This window comes from Melitaea cinxia, chromosome 25, assembly GCF_905220565.1.
Source record: "Melitaea cinxia chromosome 25, ilMelCinx1.1, whole genome shotgun sequence".
NCBI classification, from domain to species: Eukaryota; Metazoa; Arthropoda; class Insecta; order Lepidoptera; family Nymphalidae; genus Melitaea; species Melitaea cinxia.
Genome location: NC_059418.1, coordinates 7304154 through 7328902, shown reverse-complemented (window position 1 = coordinate 7328902; position 24749 = coordinate 7304154). Strand labels below are relative to the sequence as shown.

General features: G+C 37.2%; 1 long non-coding RNA gene across 1 annotated transcript; it reads right to left on the bottom strand.

Annotated features, from left to right (window-relative positions):
- Nucleotides 1-6715: 6715 nt before the first annotated feature.
- On the bottom strand, nt 6716-23765 carry LOC123666259. The gene is made up of 3 exons (XR_006745193.1): nt 23516-23765; nt 13886-13891; nt 6716-6727 (listed from the first exon to the last, which is right to left on the bottom strand). It is a non-coding gene; the product is annotated as an uncharacterized LOC123666259 (long non-coding RNA).
- Between the last annotated feature and the right edge of the window lie 984 nt (nt 23766-24749).

The window sequence follows — 24749 nt, the reverse complement described above, 5'->3', positions numbered from 1 at the left end:
TAAAACAATCTGATAATTTTGAAATTATTGGCAAATTTATTATCTTCGTTATTTATTTGCTTACATTAAATACAAAAAATAAATGTACCTTGTACTTACAGCCAGTAATAGAAGTACTGAGAACCTCATCTTTGAATAACCTCTTCGTAAACTGTTTTGATAGAAACTGACTGACTGTTTGAGGAAAAATTCATTACTTCGTTCGTTTTTATATCAAAAATTTAAAACAATGTACGAGTAAATATGAATGTTATGCAAACTTTAATGTTTTAGGATTCCGTAGTAAGTGCTATTAAGCTACGTCTGCTTAATCAAGTTTATCTTCTGTAACAACCTGCGTGGTAAATGGATACTGCAGCTTATGGAAGCCTGCAAGACTCGTGCGTTGCCTACCCTGTCCTCGACTCTGTCCACGAGCTCTCTACCTTGCACAGGAACATGACACTACTTGAAAGCAGTTAATTTAATGAATGATTAATGAATTAGTTGTTATTTAACTGTGATCTTCTGTAAGCTTGAGGTAATGCTCCTTTTTTTGGTATCGCAGGGGAACTCATTTACGGGTGATATCCAGGACGCCCGGGTAGGCGGTTCTAGGCCGTATGTCGGCTTCAGCACTTGGGGGTGAAATACCGACCCCGATGACACTGTGTCAAGCAGAACCGGGTTCCCACCTCGGCCCGACTCGGGCACAGGGGCATTACTGGAGGCGCATTAAGTAGCGCCTCCTACGCATCTCCGTTCGGCGCCTGTGGAGGGAGGCCTCGTCGAGCATCGCGGTGATGACGCTCGGCAGTTACAAGCCTCCAGACCCCCAACTAACACCAGCCAGGCTATCTCCTTGGCTCGGCATATGGCCTACTGCAAGATCTTCCTTTTTTCAACGTAGATCCTGCGCAGCCTGTCGTCTCTGTCCACGTCCTGGGGGCGTCTCCGCCTGCTCCGAGTATATTGCCTCCTGGCCCCGTTGCAGGCAACCCGGTGACCGGCTATCTCAGCCGACCACCAGTAGAGCGCCCGTCACAGGGGTGGACGCTTCGTGAGTGGCATGGCCCCTCTGCAGACAGCAGTGAATGCGTCGCAGAGCCGGTTAGCCGCCTCATTCACCTCAAAATCCGACAGCGACGGGAGACTCCAGCGACTTCCTCTGCCAGTTCTCGGATAGCTTGGAGAGTGCCCAGCGCGGAAACTGGCTACGTCCCCTAGACGACGTTGACGACGACGACGACGCCGGGCGGACGGGAGCTGGAGACACCTCGAACCTTATGTATCGATGGTCCGAGAGAGTCTCCACCTCCGTCTCCACCTTCCACCTCTCCACTCTGCGTGCGATGGCCGGCGTGGCGAACGTGACGTCAACCACACAACCCCCGACCAACGCACGCACGTCTGGACTGCCCCTACATTGAGTAGGGACAGTCCGACAGCAAGCATCCACTCCTCCACCTTCCTCGCGTTTAGGTTCGTAACCGGGTACTCCCAAGCCGTGGACTTGGCGTTGAGGTCGCCGGCTACGAACACATGAAGGGGAGCTAGCTGCCCCAAGATCGGCCCCAGAACGTCGAGTAACCTTTCCATGGCCGGGAGGTCACGTTTCGGGGAGAAATAGACTCCGGCGAAAGCCACCCCTACCCGAACCGCTGCCACATACCCATGGCCCCTCGCCTTGACGACGAGGGGGGGGTCCTGCTCCAGGCCTTACCAAGATCGCCACAAAGCCCTCGGTGTCTCCCGCCCATTGTGGGCAAAGAGGCACGGCATATGGCTCGGCGACGATCCCGTCGTCAACACACCACTCTGCCGTGGACTGCAGGAAAATAAATAAATAATCACTACATAGTGTAAAACAAAGTCGCTTTCTGTATCCCTATGTCCCTACGTCACTATGTATGCTTAAATCTTTAAAACTACGCAACGGATTTTGATGCGGTTTTTTTTCATAGATAGAGTGACTGAAGAGAAAGGTTTATATGTATAATCATATCCATTAAATAGTCGAGAAATACTGTTATTTTTGAGGTTTCTAATGTGATGTCGTAAATAATTACATTTTTTCTGCATACATTGCAAACGCAGCCTGAACCCTACGAGATTTATCAAAATAATGTACTAAGTATTGTACACATTGAAAAGGTCTACAGAAAACTCCGCTATGGTATATGTCTATCTCTTATGAATATTTCACAATAACATTTTTTTGTCATTTACTTTTTACGACAAATGGCTAATTTTCAAAGCGATTTTAACCAATACAGCATTAATCTTTATCTAATTAAATACCCTAAATGCAATGTTGATTTAATATAGATTTATATATTTCAAAACATGATCATCAGATTCATATTTGGTTTAAGAAAGTACGATCATATCTCAGATTATCGAGCACAGCTTAACTGGCTTAAAATAAGAGAACGCCGCAACTTACATCTTCTATCTTTTCTCTACTCTATCCTTTTCCATCCCACTACTCCCCCATACCTAAAAAAATGTTTTACTTTTCTTGGCTCGGACGTGCCCAGTACGTTAGGCCTTCGTTCTCAGGGTGACAACAGACTTAAACATCCTATATCGCACAGTCTATGTTACAGCAAATCTTTTTGTGTTAAGGCCGTAAAACTGTGGAATGCCCTCCCGCGAGACATTCGCCAAGCAGAGTCGATTGATATTTTTAAACGACGTGTTAAAAAACATTTTCTATCTACATATCGTTAATAACATTTGTTTATATGATATTTATATATTACTATTTGTAAATAATTATTGTTACTGTATATTTTATGTATCTAATTTTTTTTTTTTATGCATATTACTATTTAGATATATGTATGCCTCAATGTAATTATGTATGTGTATTTTATATGTATGTATGTATGTATGTATGTATTTATGTGTGTATATATGTGTTTCATACATTATATACTAAAATATTTACTTATTTATATGTTTTTTTTTTTTTCTTTTTTAATAATTATGTAAGTTTATCATATCGTAGTTTTTATCTATTTATAATTGATCCTTACTCCTTAATTTGCACACCTTAACCGCTGCTACTGTATCGTGTCCTGTACCCAAAGGTTATCTGGAAGAAATCGCTATTTAGCGATAAGATCGCCTTTGTACATCTTCTATTGTATCTTTCTTTATATGTGTGTCTGTATTTCGGTGTACATTAAGAATAAATAAATAAAATAAAAAATAAATTATATGGCTCTTTGCAGCATATGATTTAAATGAATATTTTCGAAGATATTACAGATTTAAAAATTGCGGGACGTAGCGTTTGCGGCGGGTCCGTCCGGCCGGGCCGGCGGGAGCGTGCCTACAAATAGCGCGTCGGAGGACGCGGCTGTCCCTGTAGCACTTTGAATTTAGCAGCGATCGGACGCGTTTATTTTATGCATTCAGTAATGAATAAATCAAAACTACTGGATCGATTTTAATCATTTTTTCAGTGAATGACATAGGCTATATATTTTATACCCGTGCGAAGCCGGAGCGGTTGTTGGTTGGGTCAGCTTGTCTTAGCTTATCTATAAAATTCTTATGTCAAAATATTAGTTACAATACTCCTTCGAAACGGATGAACCGAATTTTATGACATTTTGTGTGCATATCGGGTAGGTCTGAGAATGGGCCTACATTTATTTTTAATACCCCTAAGTTATAATGGGCGGGCGATATAATAAAATATAATATGGCAAAACAATGTTTGCGGGGTCAGCTAATTTTTATATCAAACTAGCTGTACCCTGCGCGCGTTACTACGCTTTTTTTTGGTCGTACCAACTCAGAAACCCTTGTGGCAACAAACGTTTAGCGAATATCGTTGCCTATAGATGCCTGATTGACCCTAACCCAATCCCCACCAGAAGCCCTGGTCACCTTACTCACACAGGAACACAACACTCATTGAGAGCAGTATTATTTATCTGTGACCTTTTGTAAGGTCGAGGTACTTCCCCAACCGGGCTGCTCCAGATTTTGAGCAGGATATTTACTGTCCCTACCTCAGTTAGTTCAACATGAAGAAAGAGGCCTATACAACAACAGCGAAATATTTTAGGCTAAATCAACAAAATAAGTCTAGCTGACTGGGAACTAAGCAAGTTAAAAGAAAAAAAAAAGATAAAACGAGTGTGCTTTAGACCACACGACTAAAGTAAAACTTCTGCACAGTAGGCCTGCACTATGTCTTAGATATACGAGACGTAGCTGGCTATGAGAAAAAGAGGGAAAGAAAATGTGTACTCGCGCCTCTGTCTCTTGTTCCGTTCGCTTCGCTCGATCACAATTTTCGTAACGCTCTCGTTACTCATTCACCAGCTTACTTCCCAAGTCCAAGCGTGCGTAAAGAATTTTTACTTCAAAAGGTCGTATCTGCTACTTTCATTAAGGCGAGTACACCGCACCACTTAATGTACCTAATTAATTTGGTCGGGAGGACAAGTGTTGTTTCCTGATCACCAGCTATCTACGAACGGCGTACCAAATTTCATTACAAACTATAGAGTGTAGTAATATTTATTTATTTTTATTTATTTATCTATACTGTGAAGTACAATAGGCAGATTTATGGCAATTTAGCCATTTCTTCTAGACAACCTAAGTAAAGGAAGGTTAAAATTATTATTAGCTCGGAAAAGGGTAGGTAGTTAGACAAAAATTATGTTTAACAATCAAGTCATACCGAGACCGGTGTCGGTCGATGGTATTACGTACGGTATTATATTTACCTAGGCCATACTATCCAACTAGGCCGCAACAACTTCAAGGTGGGAGGCTGACAGGAGGTTCCAGTAGGGCTGAGCGGCGTTTGGCAGGCTTCCTCGAGTATTCACTTCGAAGATTCCGCAATGCTTGAAGATAAAAGTCTTCGAGCATTGCGTCTTATCTATGTTAACATACGGAGCCGCGACGTGGACACTGACGAAGGGCCAGTCTTCACAAATTGAAAGTCGAGCAACGTGCAATGTAACGGGCTTTGCTTGGGGTTTCTCTCATAGATAGGGTTAGGAATGAGACTATCCGTGAGAGAACGAAAGTAACTGACATAGCCCACAGAATTAGCAAGTTCAAGTGGCAGTGGGCTGGTCATCTGTGTCACAGAACCGATGGCCGTTGGAGTAGACGGGTCCTGGAGTGGAGACCGCGTCTTCGCAAACGCAGTTTGGGACGTCCTCCGGCCCGTTGGACCGACGATCTACGTAAGATTGCCGGTATAGGCTGGATGAGGATTGCGGAAAACCGGGATGTCTGGCGCGAAATTAGGGAGGCCTATGTCCAGCAGTGGACTGACATAGGCTGAAGTGATGAGGGTAGGTAGTGCTGTTATAAAATAAATTATTACTACTACTCATACTTGTACAAAATACATCTATACAAATAAATAAAATTGGAGTGTCTGTTTGTAATATTAAAATAACCTCTTTTTACTAAATGCATATGATGTATACACGATAGATATGCCAAAATAACATTTTTATAATTTTTTGTCTGTCTGCCTGTTTGTTCCAGCTAATCTCTGAAACAGCTGAACCGCTTTTGATGGCACTTTCGCTGGCAGATAGCTGATTTGATAAGAAGTAACTTAGGCTACTTTTATTTTAGAAATTTATATATTTTATAACTCTGTGAACTGAACAATAATTTTTTTTTTTAATTTCACGCGGACGAAGTCACGGGCACAGCTAGTTTGTAATAATATTAGGGGTGTTTTTATTTTTACGTATTCAAGGTGATAAAGAAGTATAAACAGCCATTGAAACTATTTGCACAAAGTCTAACATCTTTCAGTGGAAATGTACTAACAATTGAACAAATAAAAGTCAGATCATATGAAGTCGTCTGGCAACCTTGTAAAATACAAGGTAGTTAAATAAAAAATTCGTTAGCTTTCTTTGTGGTCTTAGCGTAATGTTTGCAACTTTTCTTTATATTTAGGTCAATATTTGTGAAAATTATTAAGTGGAGTATTTTTTCTTAACCGAATGAAAAAAGAAATTCTCAATTCGACTGTATTTTTTTATTTGTAGGTATTTTGATGATACTTTTTTTTTATTCGATAGCTGGTGCATTTCCTGTGGTTCTATTTAAATTTGATACAGATCTAACGAGAAGTTTTCGATTTATTTAAAAATATTGACCACTTAATTTTTTTTTTTTAATTTGTAACATGACGATTCGAAGGTGCTTTTTGAATTCTATTTGAATAAAGTTATTTTTGATTTAGCGGACTAAATTTTTTAATTGTTTTATTTTAAAATATTTACAATTCACAACTTAAGAACTAAATATTTACAGGTAGTTACGCTACAAATCATATCCGCGTGGAATGGTACCAAGAATGCTGGCAGCATTTCCCCGTTGAATCGCTATGCCGATTCTCTGGGCAAAAAATGGGGTGGAAGATTTGAATTTTGGAACGAAGTTCCTTACAGCAGGCTTGACATTTGGCTGGGCGACCAAACTGAAAAAATGTGATACTAAAACCGTAAGAAAAATATATAACGGAAGTGACGTAATATCAGTCACTCGACTGTTATGACGTTTGTAAAACTAAAATGTTACTAGTAAACTTTTTTTAAAAAATTTTGTGTAATTTTATACTGTCAACAAAAATAAATAAAGACATGTTTTTTATTTCACTTAATAGTTTGAATTATAATAATAATTATCATTATTTTGTTTGATTTATTTTATTTTACGGTATTTGTTATTTTCTAAAATACTAAATTTCCTAAATACTTTTATGTACTTAATTAAAAACCAATCAACAAAATTAAAAAAAAATCAAGAACTAGAAAATATATATAAAATTCAACATCCATTTTTTTTCAAATCGTGTTGCTTCTATACTATCCGAAGGAACTTCGTTCCTACCTGGTGTCCCATGGTACCACATAATTTTAGTCTAAGCTTTGTTTTTTAATTTTTTGACATTGATTTTGATTAGATACGTATATTAATTTTTAAATGGTACGTACAGGAAGTTCTAAGCACACAGACCTATAAACTACCTACGTGTATTATCATAAACCTATTTACAGGGACGGTAACGATGAAAAAAGTCGTATATATATATATATATATATATATATATATATATATATATATATACTAGCTGTGCCCGCGGCTTCGCCCGCGTTGAAATTAGTGTGTCACAAAGTTTTCCCGGCAAACTTCCAGTGAAACTCTCGTCAAAATCGGCTTAGCCGTTCCGTAAACCTTCTTCTTGCCAATGGTGGATCCCTCTCTCCAATGGTGAAACCGCATGAAAATCTGTTCAGTAGGTTTTGAGCGAATCGATCACATACACTTTTGGGGACTTTGTTTTATAATACACTAACTGTTGCCCGCGACTACGTCCGCGTGGTTATGAAGATATACATTACTATTAACATGTTTAACGCAAATTATTTTTTTATTTTACTCACTTGAAATGCTTCTCAAACTAACTAATATAAACTAACCCCAAAAAGGGGTTGATTTCTAAAGATATATTATTTGGACACTTTTTCACCATCTATCTATAGAGCTTACATTTTAAATTTCAAGTCTCTTACGTCAAAAACATGGGACTCTCATACAAACTTCCAACCCCCATTTTACCCCCTTAGGGGTTGAGTTTCGTAAAATCCGTTCTTAGCGGATGTCTACTTCCTATAAGGAGCCTACCTGCCAAATTTCAAGTTTGTAGGTGTTATAGTTTCGGAGATTTCGTGATGAATGACCTTTCGCGTTTATATATATTATAGATATATATACTTAGCTAATAGAATAAAATGCTCTGTGCCTCCTGTGATGAAATGATGTATAAGTCGAATTATCTGTACAAAAATTGGAGTGTCTGTTTGTAATATTAAAATAACCGTTTTTTACTAAATGCATAGGGATGTATACACGGTACATATACCGAAATGACATTTTTTACAATTTTCGTCTATCTGTCTGTTTGTTCCTGCTAATCTCTGAAATGGCTACACTGATTTTTACGGGACTTTCACTGGCAGATAGCTGGTGTAATATTTATTTTAGAAATATTTTTATTTTGTAACTCTGCGAGTTGAACGATATTTTTTTTTAATTCCACGCGGACGAAGTCGCGGGCACAGCTAGTAATACATATAACCGTTTGGTGGTTTTAACAAGGGTTTTAACAGAAAAAAATAACAAATATTTTTTTCCAATTTACGATATGATATCTACTAAGCTTACAGATTTTTTTACAAAGTGATATAACAAAAAAATTCTACTCGCGTAGTAATGAGGTAGGGCACAGCAGGAAATTTCCTGCTCAAAATACGGAGCAGCCCGACTGGGATAGTACCTCGACCTTACAGAAGATCACAGCAAAATAATACTGTTTTCAAGCAGTGTTGTGTTCCTGTTGGTGAGTAAGTTGACCAGAGCGTTTGCGATGCTTTTGGTGTTCCAGTCTATAAGCTACGGTAATCGCTTACCATCGGATGAGCGGTTCATTTGTTTTACACACACTCAAATTGTTACAGACACTCAAATTTATTGAAATCTTGTCTCCTGTAAAAGGATGATTTTCGACTTGTGTCACTTGTCACAGAAGCCAAAGATTAAATAAAAACGTTTCCGGCGTTTTGCTGCTTCGCTTCAAGGTCATAATGCCATACAGTAATTCGAAAATAATTAAAGCATTTTAAACTCTAATATTAAAAACTATAACGACTATTTCTTATAAATAGTATTTGTCATTCAATTAAAAGTTTAATAAAATATTAAAAAGGTAAAATAAAAGATGTGTAAATACTGAACGTGTCATTGTTTGTGCAGCTTTCGCGATGTATTTTTTTTGTTTCAGATATATAAACAGTAATTAGGAATTCAATTTCATTTGCAGAGGAACAACACGAGGAAGCGATCCAAAAAAAACCCACCATGAAGTTCTTTATGATTGCATCGTTGACTCTATTGGTAAGAAGTTTTTATATTTTCTTTTTTTTATGTTTATGCCATTTCCTGCCTCGTATGACCACTATATGGAACCAGCCGCTATCTACGGTGGTATTTGCGAACCGATACGACTTAGGGACCGTCAAAAAAAGAGCATACTCTTATTCGTAAGGCTGGCAACGCGCCCGCTAATCCTCTGATGTAGCGGGTACCTATGGATGTTGGATGGATTGATGGTACGGACTTACCACCAGGTGACCCAAGTGTCCGTTTGCCCCCTTCTATAAAAAAAATCCTTTTTTATACCACTAGGAAGGCGAACAATGATTCGCTTGGTGGTAAGCGCAACCACAGGGACATAAAATTACTTGGTAGCAGTATCGTTTGGCTGTGATCTTCTGACAAGTTAAGGTACTTCTCCAGCTGTCAATTTTTAAGCAAGGTACTTCCTACTGTGCTGTTTCTGGGAGTCGACAGGACATACTGCACATATTGGTAAAAATAGTCTGATCAAGTTATCAGTTGTAGACAAGCAATCAAATATATTCATTCTACACCGCGAGGGAGTTGTTTTATGAGAAAAGTCGCAGCAGATATAAATATTGCTTAAAATCTGGAACAGCTTGATTGGTAGAGAACTTCAACCTTTCCAAATATCACATCTAAATAATACTTCTCTCAATTAGTATCGTGTTCCTTTAGTGCATAAGGTAACAAGAGCTCCTGGGAATGTGCTGTGTCTGCTATATAATCATTTATTGTCATTGATTGTTTCTATTTTTTTTGGGATCTGTGGATAAACTTGTAGCTGCTGCCATAGCGCCATCTTTCTTTTTCGCTTCTCGGTTACGTGAGACTCGTCCTCTAACGTACTGTGAAGTGTCGACGGCTGGATGTAGGGTCAGCAACGCGCATTCATATGCTTTTGGTGTTGCGGCGGTCGATAACTACTATAACCGCTAACCATCAGGCGCTAACCAACAGTACAATTGTTTGCTTAGTAGTATAAAATTAAATCCAGACAGTTGAACTAAATAGGTACATATTTGTTGACGAACTGTACGTCTTATATATTTATTAATGTCAAAGTTTTTAACTTCTTTTAGTTGTCTTTCTAGCAAGGAGAATAATGCGTTTTACTTGACGCTTTTTTCGTCGACCTACGTTGTATTATACCACATAACTTTTTACTGGATGTACCGATTTTGATAATTCTTTTTTGTTGAAAATTAGATATCCCTAGTTTGGTACCATGATAAAGAAATCGGGATTTGATGATGGAATCCTAGAGAAATCGAGGAAAACTCTCAAAAATCTGCAATAACTTTTTACTGGGTGTACCGATTTTGATAACTTTTAATTTAATCGAAAGCTGATATTTATCATGTGGTCACACTGTATTTGTTATTGTTGCCAGGTTGTTGTAGTATTTACTTGGCACCAACTTCAAAATTATAAAATATTTATTTAATCATTTCTGATTAACTAAATCAAAATACGAATTACTTTGTACTAAGTAAATTTATTTTTCACTTTTTAGTTTCCTTTTTGAAGTCGGTTTTTTTTTTGTTAAAAATTATTTTATTTTACAATTTTTAGTGATGGGTAGACCTAACAAGGACGCTTTTTCTCTTATGTCGGGGGTTCGGAAACATATACAATACACAAGCACAAACACCCAGATCATGACAAACATCTATATGGCCAATACAAATGTCTGTCGTGCGCGGGGATTGAACCCACTAACGCCAGCGCAACAGCCGGTGCTGTGACCGCTGCGCTAACGCGTCGACATACTATGAGTAAAGTTCGCTATCAGGTGTACGTAATAACAACCGGGACTGACAGCCTAGCGTGTTCTCTGAGGCTAGGTTGGGAGAACAACAAGGATTAACAACTAGACCGAAAATAAATATTTGTATAAACATAAATATCCACTCCGAGCGGGAATAGAACCCGCGACCGTCGGTGTGTAGGCGCCGCCGACACGGCACATGCACCATTATATCAAAGCGGTCGTCAAACAGCAAAAGGTAACTGCTGTAAATTGTTGAGAAATTCCCTCGAGTGTTTATGGGCTCCATCATCAAACCTGGTCCTGTGACACAGATGATTACACAGCAGGTAATTGCTGTAAATCGTTGAAAAGTTCCCTCGATTATCTTTCGTCTCCATCATCAGACTGTAATGGCACTTGTAACTCATATAGGTGCAAAGTTCTCATCAATAGCAACGAATTAAGTTCAAACACCAGGTAATCGCTATAAGTCGTTGAAGAGTCCCCTCGACTATCTTTCGTCTCCATCTACAGAGTGAAATGGCACTTATAACTCATACATATGCAAAGTTCTCATCAACAGAAACGAATTAAGTTCAAACAGCAGGTAATTGCTATAAATCGTTAAAGAGTTCCCTCGACTATCTTTTGTCTCCATCATCAAACTGTAATGGCACTTATAACTCATACAGGTGCAAAGTTCTCATCAATAGAAACGAATTAAGTTCAAAAACCAGGTAATTGCTATAAATTGTTGAAGAGTTCCCTCGACTAGCTTTCTTCTCCATCATCAGATCGACTCCAGACCTTTATTAAATAGTAGTGCTTTATAGCACTTAATGAAAACATGATTAAATTTACTAGTCACCCTTACGATTTTTGAAAGTTTCCCTCGATTTCTCTGGGATCCCATCATCAGATCCTGGTTTCCTTACCATGGTACCAAACTAGGGATATCTCCTTTCTAACAAAAAAAGAATTATCAAAATCGGTTCATAAACGAAGAAGTTATCTCTGAACATACATAAAAAATATATATATATATATATATATATATATATATATATATATATACTAGCTGACCCGGCGAACTTCGTATCGCCTAACAGTGACTTTTAAGTATTATCACAAATCTTTTGTATGGCAGTATAGAAAAGTGTTGTTTTTAGACTTTTTCAGGAGATTTAAATTTTTTTTTTTTTTTTAGAATTATTCTCTCCGTAAGAACCATCCTCGTACTTCAAGGAATATTTAAAAAAAAATAATTAGCGAAATCGGTCCAACCGTTCTCGAGTTTTGCGCTTAGCAACACATGTTCGACTCATTTTTATATTATAGATATACGGTCGAATTGAGTAACCTCCTCCTTTTTTTGAAGTCGGTTAAAAAGGACATGGGTTCATAAGCCTGTGGATGTATATCACTTGTAAAAAAAAAAATTGTATAAGGTGTTTAATATATACGTGTATATGATAACAACCGGTACAGTCAGCTCAACGTGCTATCCGAGGCACGTGTATAAACTATAAAGACAAAAATCGTACTGCCAGTGTTTAGGTGCCGCAGATGCAGCACACGTACCATCACACCAGAGCGGTCGTTACTAATCTTAGTAATTGTAATTTGTCAAGCGGTTTATTCATAAATATTTACCAAAATAAGATTTTTTTTTTGTAATTCTTATTTGTATGTCTTTGTTCATGAATTATAACTTTTTTTTTCTATTTTAAATAAAAATAAAAATCGTGTGATCAATTCTGTAGGGACGTTATTTGTTGCTGCAATAAACTGGCAGGCGTTACAAAAATATTACAATATAACGGTAAAATGATAATGATTCAGTGATTTTATTGGTTTGTAATTAAAATTAAAGATGTGAAGACGGTATTTAAATTTCAACGATTTTATTTTCCCTTTATAGAATTACATAATTGTGTATAAATTTTAAAACTACACACAAATCTTGATTCCGACATAAGTATATATTATACTAGCTTCTGCAGGCTACCTAACACTAAAAGAATTTTTCAAATCGGACCAGTAGTTTCTGAGATTAGCGCATTCAAACAAACAAATAAACAAACAAACTCTTCAGCTTTATAATATTAGTATAGATTTTTCGTCATATTATATTTTAATTGTTTTTTTTTACAAAAATTTAAATTGTTATTTTTAGAATGCTATCTTGTTTGCGTATACATTTGTATGTGAATAAAAAATAGTGAATTACGCAGAAAAGAAAAAATAAAAAACAGTGTAATGTGGTTAGCGGTTATTTAACCCTAGAAAGATAATCATATTATAACTATAGTAAAAGATAATCAGACATATGTTAGTTAGTTACGGTGTTTTATTAATCCTATGTAATTTTTATCATGCGTTATTGGTTTAAATGATTGTTTATATAATAATAAATGAAATGAAACGATAATGTAGGAAAATTAAAGTTTAATTGAAAAATTACAAACAAAAATCGTAAACTTCTTTACAAATCAACAAAAAATTTGCTTAATTTCTAAAGGAACATTTAAAATCTCTTTCAGTCTTTATGTTCGCATCTTTGGCACTTTTTCGCTTACACTAACTTACAAAATACCTATTACAAAAATAAGTTTTTAATTTTTTTATAAAACACACTCACGGTACACGTCATTTTTATGTTCTCCACACACGGGTTTTTCGCTCTTTGCGCATGATAATTTTGACATTCTGCGGAGTTTTGATGGACAGTAGGAACAATATCCCTTTTTTTTCAGGCAGCTCTTCTTGCTGAATCAGACCACTGTTCGCATTCGCATTTGGCAACTTTTTCAAAGTTAGCGTCTCCTTTTTTCCATCCATGGTGACGTGAGATCTGTGCTTAGTTTTTTCATATTTTTTTACAGTGTTCGAACAATAAATTAAATAGAAATTTACAAATATTGCAAATGCCATAAAGTACAGCCTTTGGCCACCTGTTCGTCTTTCTGGAGCATGACATTGTCGAACATATTTGGTCGAATTTGTCGACACCTCCCTTTGTCTGGTTATAAAATATACGGCAACCTGAAGGGGAGCCGGGTCGATAGCAGACTCTGAATGATCTTCAGCAAAGCAGTTGAGTATATTATCTACAGATTCGTCGATTAATTCGTCTTCAGTTATTGATTGGTAATCTCAGATTATACATACTCTTTTGATGTCAACTCTGATCTGTTTGGTTTTAAATGTATTATATTTAAATTACTTTAAATTTGGAATGTTATTTTTATTTGTTTAGATTGAATTGTGTCATATTTTATGATTCTGTGAAAATCGCTTTAAGAAGTTACATGTTTAGTTATCTGACTTTTGTATTTGTATATAAATTTTGTAATGGTTACGTTTAATAAAAAAAATAAAAAAATTCAAAATGTTTAAGTTAAAATAAATAGTTTACTAATCAGTCTTCTTTTGGTTTCAAAGTGTCCTTTTGGTTTCAAAGTGATCCCATTAGCCTCATCTACCATTCAAGAGGTTATGGGCCTATAAATATTTATATTTTTGGTGTTTTTCCAATTTTTTGAGCAAAAGTGACAGCTGCGAAGAAATTTACAAAGATGGACAAGCCCATCAAACCATCGTTGTCAAAAGATTCTAATTACCATAGCTGGAAACAAAAGAATACTTTGAAAATAATTGCTCCGGGTTTTGAAAATATTTTAAAAAACAAAAAACTTGTGATTGCAATAAAAATAAAACTTTAAATTTTTTCTGCTCTTTTTGTAAGAGACCTGGCCATACTACGGATAGATGTTTTAAAAGAAATAATAGAAGCAGTAATAATCATAAACCAAATAATGTGAGTATAGACGCTGTTTTAGATTCTGGTGCTACATCACATATGTTTAAAGATAGTTCACTTTTATACAATTTGAAATCTTTAAATACACCTATAGCTTGCGCTGATAATATGATGATTAATGCAGAAGCAACTGGTAGTTGTATTACTGACACCTGTACTTTAGAAGGATTGCTACATGTGCCTAAGATTGCTAAAAATATTATTTCGGTTAGCAGCTTAACAGACAGAGATTTTAAAATAATTTTCTATACAAATGTAGCAGTAGTAAAGAAAGAAGAGTGAAAAGTACTAGTAGCGCATAGAAACAATAACTTCTAAATGCAATTTTTCCAACTGCCTCGGCGTTGCTGGTTGAAAGTGAAAGTATTTGGCATAGACGGTTAGCTCATTTGAGCAATGTTAGAGAAACAGCAAATTGTAGGTTTAAACCTGTCTAGTTCCGACTTCGTATCAAAGTCCTGCGAAGTTTGTCATCAAGCTAAATTATGTAGGCTTCCTTTCAAAACTGTACGGCATTTAGCTAATAGACCACTAGAAATTATTCATACTGATATTTGTGGTCCAATTGACTGTCAGACATGGGATGGTAGGAAATATTTCGTTACGTTTCTCGATGATTTTACTCACTCCGCAAGGGTCTATCTATTACGAAATAAATCAGAAACAATAGGTTGCATTTTAAACTTTACTCGTTGGGCTGAAAGACATTTTAATCAAAAAATTGAATAACTACGGTGTGATAACGGAGGTGAATACTGCAGTATATTGGGTATTTTCCCTACTTTTAACCCCAGAGTTTTTTCGGGGCTCAACCGATTTTATTGGACACATTATTTTGTAATGTGCACGTGATGCGCTTTCATTTGAGACCCCACTAGATTATATTTGCAGACATTCGGTTATTCTTCCCCACTTTCAGCCCCCACAACTTTTAAACGACTCAACTGATTTATCGCTATCATATATTATATTCGCTATTATTATTATATATTATATATATCTCGCCCGTAACTCACCTAACATACAAAAAAAACTAAATTGAAATCGCTTCATCCGTTCGCTACGGAGCCACAGACAGACAGACAGACGGACATACAGACACGTGAAATTTATAACAACCCCCTTTTTGCGTCGCGGGTTAGTTAAAAAGAACATTTTTGAATAAAAAAAATACATTTTACAAAATAAATTTATTTAAATAAATACCAAAACATCTATAATTTACTTAATACAAAGCAATAAATAATGGATATTAAGCAATTTAATGAAAGGACAAAATTAATAAAAAATAGTTTATTTTTTATACTTATAAATTTGAAATAAGAATTTATATTTAGTTTCCATGTTTGTTACGTAATGGCACCATAAATCTTTTGCAAGTTAAACATGTTAATAAGTCTTTCACAATTATTTTGCGAGGGCAATGTTATTTGTATCGCTATCACTATTGTAAGATAATTTCGTGTAGAACTCGAATTTTGTTTGTTATTGAATAGATTTTGATGGTACAGCATCTAAACATCGAAATAGCAATAACTTATTTAGTGAGGTTACTTTTTGTCCAGTTTGCAGTCATCAGATTTTTTGACAACGGGTTTTTAGTCGTCGCATTTTTCTGGCTTGACGTCTTTTAGCTTGTCTGGTGTAGGCTGGTTATCCCCAGGCTTACAATTGTCAGGATTGGGGGGTTTAGGTTTGTGGTGTTCAAGTTTGCAATCCTCGGGCTTAGGGTTCACAGGTTTTGTGCCACAATCGTCTTTTTTCAAATTCTTTTTAAAGAAATTTGGGTCTGCAACAGAATTACAAATTTTTATTGTGAGATTATTTTGCAAAGTATGATTTGCTTTTATAATATTTATATTTGTAGATTTTCAACAACTTTGAACCCCTACCCATATTACATAAATATACCTTAGTATATATCGCGCATATCCCCAGCGAAGGCTGGGGAAGGCTGGAATCAACTTAGTACCGGATCAACTACGATTATTTGACCTTCTTAAAAAAATATACTTACTTGCGTGAGCTAGTGAGGACATCACGACCATACCCTGAAACATACGTATTTATTAAAGTTATTTACTCATTTTTAACCGACTTGGAAAAAGGAGAAGGTTCTCAATTCGACCGTATTTTTAACCGACTTCCAAAAAAGGAGGAGGTTCTCAATTCGACTGTATTTTTTTTTTTTTTTTTTTTAATGTATGTTACATCAGAACTTTTGACTGGGTAGACCGATTTCGACAAATTTTATTTTAATCGAAAGGTGGTGTGTGCCAATTGGTCCCATTTAAATTTATTTGAGATCTAATAACTACTTTTCGAGTTATATCTAATAATGCGTTTTTACTTGACGCTTTTTTCGTCGACCTACGTTGTATTATACCGCATAACTTTCTACTGGATGTACCGATTTTGATAATTCTTTTTTTGTTCGAAAGGGGATATCCTTAGTTTGGTACCGTGATAAGAAAACCAGGATCTGATGATGGGATCCCAGAGAAATCGAGGGAAACTCCCGAAAATCCATAATAACTTTTTACTGGGTGTACCGATTTTGATTATTTTTAATTTAATGAAAAGCTGATGTTCATCATATGGTCACATTTAAATTTTATCGAGATCTGATAACTACTTTTTGAGTAATCTTTGATAACGCGTAGTTACTTGACTATTATTTCGTCGATTTACGTTGTATTACTTGTCGATGTAATTGAAGTCGGTTTTTTTTCGTTTGTCTGCAAACACAATTATTTTAATGTATGTTACCTCAAAACTTTTAACTGGGTGGACCGATTTCGATTAGTTTTTTTTTAATCGAAAGGTGGTGCGTGTCATGTGATCCTATTTAAATTTGTTCAAGATCTGACAAGTACTTTTTGAGCTATATCTAAAATGCGTCGAGCACAGCTAGTCTAAGTATATATTAATGCGAGAAGCATTTTTTTTAAGAAGAGGGGGCAAACGGACATTTGACTCACCTGGTGGTAAGTAAAAACAAAATCCACAGACACCCGCTACATCAGAGGATTAGCAGGTGCGTTGCCGGCCTTTCAGATAGGATTATGCTCTGTTTTCGAAGGTCCCTATGGTTCCATAAAGTGGTCGTGCGTGGCAGGAAATGGCGCAAAAATCGAGCTGTCGTAGAGCTCCGGACATCGAGGTGATGTGGGTATTAACATGGTGAGGCATAATCTTTGGACTCCTTTTTAGCAAAATTGCGCGGATGGAGGAGCATGAAATTTCGCACATTTATAGTTAATAAATATAGGAGTGCAGAAGGCTAATATATATTTAAATTGTGCGTAAAAAAAACATTTGATTGATAAAAAAACATTACACACACTACCACGTATTTGACACACACAAGCATATATACTCTTGTGTTTATTGTTAAAATCTGTGTTTAAATTACGGTCGAAATTTCGGCCACTGAGTGACCACTAGTAAAAATAAATCCTCCAAATGTGTGTACGCGCATAACTTGCGAACGGCTGCAGAGACTGGGATATTTCTTTTTTTTTAATTTGTTGTTATAAGAATAAGGTTTGCATAACAAAAAAATAAAAAATAAAAAAGTCGATACATTTACGAAAGAAAAAAAATATCGGTTCGAAGTTCGCTGGGTCAGCTAACATACTGAAGTCATTTTTAGTTACCACCTGATTAAATTTCAAAGTAAATAATTAAATTTAAAAATAATTATTAAAAATAAAATATTTTTAATAAAATTTGTATAAAAAAATGTAAAACAATCTGAACATTTTGGAAATATTGACAAATTTATTATCTTCGTTATTTATTTGCTTACATTAAATAATAATTGTGTTTGCTCACAAACGAAAAAAAAACCGACTTCAATTACATCGACGAGTAATACAACGGAGATCGACGAAAAAATAGTCAAGTAACTACGCGTTATCAAAGATTACTCAAAAAATAGTTATCAGATCTCAATAAAATTTATATGTGACCACATGACAACATCAGCTTTTGATTAAATTAAAAATTATTAAAATCGGTACACCCAGTAAAAAGTTATTGCGGATTTTCAAGAGTTTCCTTCGATTTCTCTGGGATCCTATCATCAGATCCTGGTTTTTTTATCATGGTACTAAACTAGGGATATCTCCTTTCTAACAAAAAAGATGTATCAAAATCGGTACATCCAGTAGAAAGTTATGCGGTATAATACAACGTAGGTCGACGAAAAAAGCGTCAAGTAAAAACGCATTATTAGATATAACTCGAAAAGTAGTTGTTAGATCTCAAATAAATTTAAATGGGACCAATTGGCACACACCACCTTTCGATTAAAACAAAATTTGTCGAAATCGGTCTATCCGGTCAAAAGTTCTGATGTAACATACATAAAAAAAAATACAGTCGAATTGAGAACCTCCTCCTTTTTTGGAAGTCGGTTAAAAAAAAGAAATGTACCTTGTACTTACAGCCAGTAATAGAAGTACTGAGAACCTCATCTTTGAATAACCTCTTCGTAAACTGTTTTGATAGAAACTGACTGACTGTTTGAGGAAAAATTCATTACTTCGTTCGTTTTAATATCAAAAATTTAAAACAATGTAAATATGAATGTTATGCAAACTTTAAATTTTTAGGATTCCGTAGTAAGTGCTATTAAGCTACGTCTGCTTAATCAAGTTTATCTTTTGTAACAACCTGCGTGGTAAATGGATACTGCAGCTTATGGAAGCCTGCAAGACTCGTGCGTTACCCTGTCCTCGACTCTGTCCACGAGCTCTCTACCTTGCACAGGAACATGACACTACTTGAAAGCAGTTAATTTAAGGAATGATTAATGAATTAGTTGTTATTTAACTGTGATCTTCTGTAAGCTTGAGGTAATATTGCTGCTCCTTTTTTTGGTATCGCAGGGGAACTCATTTACGGGTGATATCCAGGACGCCCGGGTAGACAGTCCTAGACCGTATGTCGGCTTCAGCACTTGGGGGTGAAATACCGACCAGACCTCTTCGGGAGCCTTCAGTCGCTTTAATTGGAGGGTCCCAGATCTGCAGGCAATAGGATCCCTCCAGCGAAAGGCTAGCCTCGGCAAAAAGGCCAGACTTCTCCTCCATGGGGACTGTCCGGCTCACTTCTGAAAAACCCCGACGACGCCGTGTCTAGCAGAACCGGGTTCCCATCACGGCCCGACACGGGCACAGGGGCATTACTGGAGGCGTATTAAGTAGCGCCTCCTACGCATCTCCGTTCGTCGCCTGTGGAGGGAGGCCTCGTCGAGCATCGTGGTGATGACGCTCGGCAGTTACAAGCCTCCAGACCCCCAACTAACACCTGCCAGGCTATCTCCTTGGCTCGGCATATGGCCTACTGCAAGATCTTCCTTTTTTCATCGTAGATCCTGCGCAGCCTGTCGTCTCTGTCCACGTTCTGGGGGCGTCTCCGCCTGCTCCGAGTATATTGCCTCCTGGGCCCGTTGCAGGTAACCCGGTGACCGGCTATCTCAGCCGACTACCAGTAGAGCGCCCGTCGCAGGGGTGGACTCTTGGTGAGTGGCATGGCCCCTCTGCAGACAGCAGTGAATGCGTCGCAGAGCCGGTTAGCCGCCTCATTCACCCCAAAATCCGACAGCGACGGGAGACTCCAGCGCTTCCTCTGCCAGTTTTCGGATAGCTTGGAGAGTGCCCAGCGCGGAAACTGGCTACGCCCCCTAGATGACGTTGACGACGACGACGACGCCGGGTGGACGGGAGCTGGAGACACCTCGAACCTTATGTATCGATGGTCCGAGAGAGTCTCCACCTCCGTCTCCACCTTCCACCCCTCCACTCAGCGTGCGATGGCCGGCGTGGCGAACGTGACGTCAACCACGGAACCCCCGACCAACGCACGCACGTCTGGACTGCCCCTACATTGAGTGGGGACAGTCCGGCAGCAAGCGCCCACTCCTCCACCTTCCTCGCGTTTAGGTTCGTAACCGGGTACTCCCAAGCCGTGGACTTGGCGTTGAGGTCGCCGGCTACGAACACATGAAGGGGAGCTAGCTGCCCCAAGATCGGCCCCAGAACGTCGAGAAACCTTTCCATGGCCGCGAGGTCACGGTTCGGGGAGAAATAGACTCCGGCGAAAGCCACCCCTACCCGAACCGCTGCCACATACCCATGGCCCCTCGCCTTGACGACGAGGGGGGGTCCTGCTCCAGGCCTTACCACGATCGCCACAAAGCCCTCGGTGTCTCCCGCCCATTGTGGGCAAAGAGGCACGGCATATGGCTCGGCGACGATCCCGTCGTCAACACACCACTCTGCCGTGGACTGCAGGAAAATAAATAAATAATCACTACATAGTATAAAACAAAGTCGCTTTCTCTGTCCCTATGTATGCTTAAATCTTTAAAACTACGCAACGGATTTTGATGCGGTTTTTTTTAATAGATAGAGTGATTAAAGAGGAAGGTTTATATGTATAATCACATCCATTAAATAGTCGAGGGATACTATTATTTTTGAGGTTTCTAATGTGATGTCGTAAATAATTACATTTTTCCGCATACATTGCAAACGCAGCCTGAACCCTACGGCATTTATCAAAATAATGTATTAATAAGTATTTTGCACATTGAAAAGGTCTACAGAAAACTCCGCTATGGTATTTGTCTATCTCTTATGAATATCCCACAATAACATTTTTTTTTGTCATTTACTTTTTATGACAAATAATGGCTTATTTCAAAGCGATTTTAACCAATACAGCCATAATATTTATCTAATTAAATACCTTAAATACATTTTTGATTTAATATATGTAGATCTATATGGCCTTTTACAGCATATGATTTAAATGAATATTTTCGAAGATATTACAGATTTAAAAATTGCGGTACGTAGCGTTTGCGGCGGTTCCGGCCGGCTTTTACTCTAAAGTAAACGCGTGCGGGCCCCGGGCAGTAATGAATAAATCAAAACTACTGGATCGATTTTAATCATTTTGTCAGTGAATGACATAGGCTATAATTATATTTTATACCCGTGCGAAGCCGGAGCGGGTCTCTAGTAATAAATAAATAAATATCTACACAACTTGGTGGTAGGTTGGTTGGGTCAGCTTGTCTTAGCTTATCTATAAAATTCGTATATCAAAATATTAGTAACAATACTCCTTCGAAACGGATGAACCGAATTTTATGACATTTTGTGTGCATATCGGGTAGGTCTGAGAATGGGCCTACATTTATTTTTCATACCCCTAAGTTATAAGGGGGGGGGAGATAAAATAAAATATAATATGGCAAAACAATGTTTGCGGGGTCAGCTAATTTTTGTATCAAACTAGCTGTAGCATAGCGCGCGTTGCTACGCTTTTTTTTATGTCGTACCAATTCAGAAACCTTTGTGGCAACAAACGTTTAGCGAATATCGTTGCCTATACATGCCTGACTGACCCTAGCCCAATCCCCACCAGAAGCCCTGGTCACCTAACTCACACAGGAACACAACACTCATTGAGAGCAGTATTATTTAGCTGTGACCTTTTGTAAGGTCGAAATGCATATGATGTATACACGATAGATATGCCAAAATAACATTTTCATAATTTTTTGCCTGACTGCCTGTTTGTTCCGGCTAATCTCTGAAACAGCTGAACCGATTTTGACGGCACTTTCACTGGCAGATAACTGATTTGATAAGAAGTAACTTAGGCTACTTTTATTTTAGAAATTTACATATTTTATAACTCTCTGAACTGAACAATAAAAAAAAATTTAAATTTCACGCGGGCGAAGTCACGGGCACAGCTAGTTTGTAATAATATTAGGAGTGTTTTTATTTTCTACGTATTCAAGGTGATAAAGAAGTATAAACAGCCATTGAAACTATTTGCACAAAGTCAAACATCTTTCAGTGGAAATGTATTATCAATTGAACAAATAAAAGTCAGGTCATATGCAGTCGTCTGGCAACATTGTAAAATGCAAGGTAGTTAAATAAAAAATTCGTTAGCTTTCTTGATGGTCTTAACGTAATGTTTGCAACTTTTCTTTATATTTAGGTAAATATTTTTGAAAATTATTAAATGGAGTATTTTTTCTTAAAAGACTGAAAAAAAGAAGTTCTCAATTCGACTCTATTTTTTTATGTCGAAGGTGCTTTTGAAGTCTATTTGAATAACGCTATTTTTGATTTAGCGGACTAAATTTTTTAATTATTATATTTTATAATATTTACAATACACAACTTAAGAACTAAATATTTACAGATAGTTACGCTACAAATCATATCCGCGTGGAATGGTACCAAGAATGCTGGCAGCATTTCCCCGTTGAATCGCTATGCCATTCTCTGGGCAAAAAATGCAGTGGAAGATTGAATTTTGGAACGAAATTTCTTACGGCAGGCTTGACATACATTAAATTTCCTAAATACTTTTAGGTACTTAATTGTAAGCCAATCAAAAAAAAATTAAAAAAAAATCAAGAAGTAGAAAATATATATAAAATTCAACATTCATTTTTTTTCAAATTGTGTTGCTTCTATACTATCCGAACGAACTTCGTTCCTACCCGGTGTCCCATGACACCACATAATTTTAGTCTAAGCTTTGTTTTTTAATTTTTTGATTTTGATTTGATTAAGTACGTATATTAATTTTTTTAACCGACTTCAAAAAAAGGAGGAGGTTACTCAATTCGACCGTATATATATATATTTATGTATGTTCGGAGATAACTTCTTCGTTTATGAACCGATTTTGATAATTCTTTTTTTTGTTAGAAAGGAGATATCCCTAGTTTGGTACCATGATAAGGAAACCAGGATCTGATGATGGGATCCCAGAGAAATTGAGGGAAACTTTCAAAAATCGTAAGGGTGACTTGTAAATTTAATCATGTTTTCATTAAGTACTATAAAGCACTACTATTTAATAAAGGTCTGGAGTTGATCTGATGATGGAGAAGAAAGATAGTCGAGGGAACTCTTCAACAATTTATAGCAATTACCTGCTTTTTGAACTTAACACTTTCACGCGAACAAGTCAATATTGTAGCTCTATGCGATATTGCACATCATTTTTTCATATAAATTCGAGCGGCGTCTAATGACGTTGTGCAAATAGCTGATGATATTAGTATTTAAATATATTGCGCTGACGTTCCCAGACGTCGTCAATCGTCAAGTCGTAATCAGCATCCGATCCAAATTCTCCATCGTCAACAAAAGGGTCTGTGGGGTGATTTCTCGTGATAACGAAAGTTCTAAGATTTTCAAAGAAGATTCCTTTTTTAGTTCATTTTACATATCTAAAACAAACAAAAAATACTAAATATGTATTTTGAACATATTTAGAATGATTAAAATAAAGTAAAATAAATTATTATAATGTATATAATGTAGTAAGATAGTAAAAATACTGACATTTTACGACAATATTCTACGCGAACACAATCGGCGCACGCACTACCCCGCGAGGCGCACAAGTCGAGTGAAGTAATAAAACTTCTTAGGCGAAACGACGTATAGTGACGTTGTGCGCTAAAAAGTAGGTAATGTATCAGGACTGAATGCCATCAAAGAAGGCAAAATTAAATCGGTGCGGCGTAGCACTACAATTTTTAGAATTTAATATGTTGTGGCACAGCAACCAAACTTTTAAACATTAGTATGGCCAGGCACCGAACCATTACGTTGTGCTCAATAAATCGGGGTTTTGCTGAACGTTATAGTACGTTGTGCCATATCATATCTACCAATATATGACGTACATATACGTTGTTCGCATGAAAGTGTTAATTCGTTTCTATTGATGAGAACTTTGCACCTGTATGAGTTATAAGTGCCATTACAGAAAGAAGAAATCGTAAATACAGATATTTTTCAAGTTGTACCCATTTGTCGACGCGCCGGCAAAACAGCCACAGCACTGGTGTTGGCTGTCGCGCTGGTGGTGACGGCTGGCGGTATTGGCGAAACAGATATTTCCCGTGTTCTGGGTGTTTGTGCAGTCCTTGTGGATCTCCCCACCGTACCTCGGAGAGCACGTTAAACTGTCGGACCCGGTTGTAATCATATACACCTGATAGCAAACGTCGTTACTCATAGTAGGGAATGTATCCGCCAACCCGCATTGGAGCAGAGTGGTGGACTAAGCTCCGATCTTTTTCTTAGATGGGGAAAGAGACCTATGCCCAGCAATGGGATATTACAGACTGAAGCGTCATTAATCAATCATTTGAAGTAGTGTATTTAA